Below are 5222 nucleotides of genomic sequence, written 5' to 3'. Positions count from 1 at the left end.
AATACAAATAATTGATTTAAACGATACTTATAAAATATTGAAATAAAAAAAACACACTTGCTAATTAGTAATGTTAACTAGTCAATGTGTATTATACTATTATTAAAATAAAAATGAACCAATAGCAGAGTTCTAGTAGATAATTAACCTGTCGTGCCTAAATTGAAGAAATATGACTTTCGTAAGGTATAAAACTTATACGATATTGAATAAAATAGTTAAGACACAAATTAACATATAATAACTACGTATTATAGGTAAGATAAAAGCTACATCTGAAAGAGATTATTTTAGCTATATAATATCCGTAATTTCTAATCACAAATAGCTCATACATACGTATTGTTGAACATTTTACTATTTAGGCTGCGTTTTTTTCAGAGATGGTATTCGTCAGTGAAAATTTGCTAATTTTGAATACAATGTCATATTATGCAGTGTGAAATGTGTTGACGTGAGTGTTTCAAAGACTTAGTTGTATAGCAGAAAACATGTGGTATGTACTTTTTATTTATCAGTAGATTTATTTAATATTGTTAAATGATCAGAGTTTGTATTGCCCCCAACTTTTCAATTTAATTGTATTGTAACTACTGGTATAACGCTATTCCGGCTATCAATAAAACTATGATAAAAATTATGAAATTGATCAGGTATGAAATTTATTTTATTTTTTGTTTTAAATTTTTTTTTTGTAATATTTAAATATTTTCACCGATTATCAGGTACGATGACCTGTAGGCACTATAGAGACTGTGTGTGTGAGAGAGAGAAAGAGAAGTAAGGCGATGGAAAAAAGGGGGGAAGAGAGAGAGAGAGAGAAAGAGAGAAAGACTGAGTGAGAAAAAGTGGGTGGGGGGAGAGAGAGAAAGAGAGATAGACTGAGTGAGAATAAGTGGGTGTTGAGAGAGAAGGGTGAGCGAGTGAGACTTGTAGGGAGGGTGAATAGGAAGTGTGGAGGTAGAATAGTTATGTTAACAATGTCGAATACATAGGAAAGGTTCTTGAATGGCCTTTGCTAGACCAATCAGCTGAAAAACTACCTAGTGCAGATAGGTTGAAAACCTTTACATGTGGGATAGAATAAAAAGATTGAGAGGATGTCAGAGCACCAATTGTTTGCTCTCAGTATCCCACGCACAACAAAGCAAATAATGTATCAGAACCAACCATATATTGTTACTTTAATAATGGTTGGTTCTGCTATACATACATTTGCTTTGTTGCGCGTGGGACATAGAGAGCAAACAAATAGTGCGTAGACATCCTCTCAATAGTGTCATCAAGTTGAACAAAAAATAACGAAAAGACATATTTCTATGTCAAACCATGGTTTTTTAATCATTAAAAATTCGTAAAAAAAAAAAATTGAAATTAAATTTAAAAGTAATAGACAATAGAGAATATTTTAATGCGAAGTTTAAAATAATAAAATAAATTTTTTAAAAAAAGGAAAAAAATGCATATCAGTAATCAAATTGCATACCAATGCTCCGCCTTTGTTACTAAACATACAAATACGTATATGTATGCTTTTTGAACCGCTGCGTTTCGTCTGTTACTGCATTTTAACATGAATGGACCTGCGTAATACACTCCACAGTTTTCAAAACTGCACCTACTTGAACGGTGGCCTCGGAGCGTGGGCAGATTACCCATAAAAAGAGACACATTTTTTGGCTGCGCTTTGAAACATGTTACGCTCTGATCCACCGTTTGCCAACCTACCACCTACGCGCACAAATCCGTTGCCGTCTATAAATGGGTTTAACTTATTTATCTTGATTTTTACTGACACGCTTTACGATTATTTTTTAACTCTTCAATTTCTATTGAGAAATGTGCTCTTTGTATAAATTGTATAACAATTTTGGTCTCCGCTGAGATCTCGTTTGCATTCAGTGGCCCGATTATTCGAGATGTATCGTTCCGTTTCGATAATTCATTATTTTTGTACCGTAATAAATACGAAACAACGTGTAGTAATTTGGTCAGCGACGAATATCTATTAATATCTAACGACACGTCTTTTTGTGAGGTGCATACAACGATTAGTGCAGTATTTTTCTCACTCTGAACATTTCCAACGTGTTCCGTTTATTTTTTGTAAAGGTTTTTATATTCCTAGTTTTTATTGTTTTTATTTTTTTTATTTTTATATTTTTTTTTATACACTTGAACGTTTTACTCACCAGCCATGACGGACCATACCACCGCACTGTGATATCCAATCTAATGTTACAGTCGAATCCGTCCATAAATATCGTCGTGATATATTCAGCTTAAGTGCAGGTATAATTACGTCTATCAAACGCGGCAAGAGGAGCGCTGCACATAGCTCTAATCTGGGAATCGAAATAACCTTTAATGGCGCGATACGTACTTAGCACATACTAGTTGCGATTTAACGATGTCCTCCGTATCTGTTGTGCGCATATATATCATGTTCGGGCAATGTGTAGGTACATTGCCGTCATTGCCCAGTCCATGTGGTCCTGCCCAGGAAATGTAAACAACGACTTTTTTTAACCGACTAATATTATTATTTATTATTATTATAAATTATTATCATTACTTATTTATAGTATATATTTTTTTAAAAAAACAATCATTATTAATTTTATTCGTGTACTATAATACGAAGATTTTGATGGAATAACAAAAAAAAAAATTACAAGTATCATCATTTTATTTTTATAATTTTACCTATTTATTTGAACCAGATTTAGAAGCATGGCACTTACAAGTACATAGTCTGTCTGATTTTCTACACTTGATGTTTAAATAGGCAGTGCCTACCACAAGTAACAAAAATAAGTTTATACACAATTTTTCAAAAAATTCATAGTTTATTGTATTATGAAAAATGAATAAAATGAATAATGATTTTAAAATTTTTATATATTAATATATCAATATTTTATTTAAAAAAAAAAATCAATACTGTAAATAGGTAATAATAATAAAAAATAATATTCTTTGGTTAAAAAAAAATTCGTGGTTTACAATGCCCAGTCAATGTAAACCACGAATTTTTTTTTAACCGACTAATATTATTATTTATTATTATTATAAATTATTATCATTACTTATTTATAGTATAATTTTTTTTTAAAAACAATCATTATTAATTTTATTCGTGTACTATAATACGAAGATTTTGATGGAATAACAAAAAAAAAAATTACAAGTATCATCATTTTATTTTTATAATTTTACCTATTTATTTGAACAAGATTTAGAAGCATGGCACTTACAAGTACATAGTCTGTCTGCTTTTCTACACTTGATGTTTAAATAGGCAGTGCCTACCACAAGTAACAAAAATAAGTTTATACACAATTTTTCAAAAAATTCATAGTTTATTGTATTATGAAAAATGAATAAAATGAATAATGATTTTAAAATTTTTATATATTAATATATCAATATTTTTTTTTAAAAAAAAAATCAATACTGTAAATAGGTAATAATAATAAAAAATAATATTCTTTGGTTAAAAAAAAATTCGTGGTTTACAATGCCCAGTCAATGTAAACCACGACTTTTTTTTTAACCGACTAATATTATTATTTATTATTATTATAAATTATTATCATTACTTATTTGTAGTATAATTTTTTTTTAAAAACAATCATTATTAATTTTATTCGTGTACTATAATACGAAGATTTTGATGGAATAACAAAAAAAAAAGTTACTAGTATCATCATTTAATTTTTATAATTTTACCTATTTATTTGAACAAGATTTAAAAGCATGACACTTACAAGTACATAGTCTGTCTGTTTTTCTACACTTGATTTTTAAATAGGCAGTGCCTACCATAAGTAACAAAAATAAGTTTATACATTATTTTTCAAAAAATTCATAGTTTATTGTATAATGAAAAATGAATAAAATGAATAATGATTTTAAAATAAAAAAAAATTTTTTATTTTAATATACTGATATATTAATATATCAATGTTTTCTTTAAAAAAAAAATCAATACTGTAAATAGGTAATATTAATAAAAAATAATATTCTTTGGTTAAAAAAAAAATCGAGGTTTTTATTGCCCGGTATTCCACATTGACTGTAACATATATACACGCACCGTATCCTTTCGTGGATGCGTCAGCAAATCCGAGTATCTCAATTAATTTTTTCTTGTCGCAGCCCAGCTAATGACGAGGTATATGAATTGAGCTCGTTTAGACAATTATTGTATGTCTCCACTGTACTTGTATGTGTTTTGGAACTGGGCTGTTCCAACCGATTTTCTCACGCCATAAACATTGTAACAATATTTTACCCTCCAATATTACCGGACGGACCTATACTTAGCCGAATGGGTCAAATAACGGAGTTTTATCAATTCCGCCGGCTATTGATTCCACCCGATATTTGTTTTTTATTTATTGATTCTGCCGAGCCTTTTATTTATTGATTCCACCGAGCCTTTTATTTATTGATTCCACCGAATTTTTTATTTATTGATTCCGTTTTATTGTTTCAGTTTTTACTTACGGTAATTGTAGGACGTACGTGTAGTAATCACTTTTCGTTTCCCAGTATAAACCTAGAGTTTTCACGCTTTCTCTATCCATTGGTACGGTTGTTAATTCATCTTTGTGTTGATTCGGAGATAAATTTGTATGGTTCGTAGTCCATTTTTATAATTTGTATCCGCCAAATCGCATAATTGAAATTAATTCGTCACGCAATTCAATTGCTTCCATCAATGAATCTGCCCCGGTGAGGCAATCGTCGACACAGAAATCATTTTTAAATATTTCATTTAACTTCGTGTAGTGGTCTTATCACCGATGCGATTAACGCAACTTATTGCCAAAAATCTGCCTACTTGTCCAACATTTGATTACTATAATCTCCATAAGTACTTCAAAAAATATTTTGCTTTATAATATAAAAAAAAAATAATGAAATAATGATATCGTCTTACATTAAATTTATCACGCCATATAAAATTACTTTAACAATAAATTTTTTCATTTTGTGACCCTTGTTACACATCATTCATAATAATTAGGCAATTTTTACCCTTGTAATAATTTTTGTAAATTTGTCTTTTCAATAGAAATTAAACAAAAATAGGATATTGAAATGATATTTTATTAAAATAACGATTGTCAAAGATAAAAAAAAATGGTATATAACAAATAATATCAAAATATGTCCGATAAACATGTAACATGTTTAATAAAAGTTAAAAGATT

This window comes from Myzus persicae, unplaced genomic scaffold, assembly GCF_001856785.1.
Source record: "Myzus persicae strain clone G006 unplaced genomic scaffold, MPER_G0061.0, whole genome shotgun sequence".
Taxonomy (NCBI): Eukaryota; Metazoa; Arthropoda; class Insecta; order Hemiptera; family Aphididae; genus Myzus; species Myzus persicae.
This window is presented reverse-complemented; position numbering follows the sequence as displayed.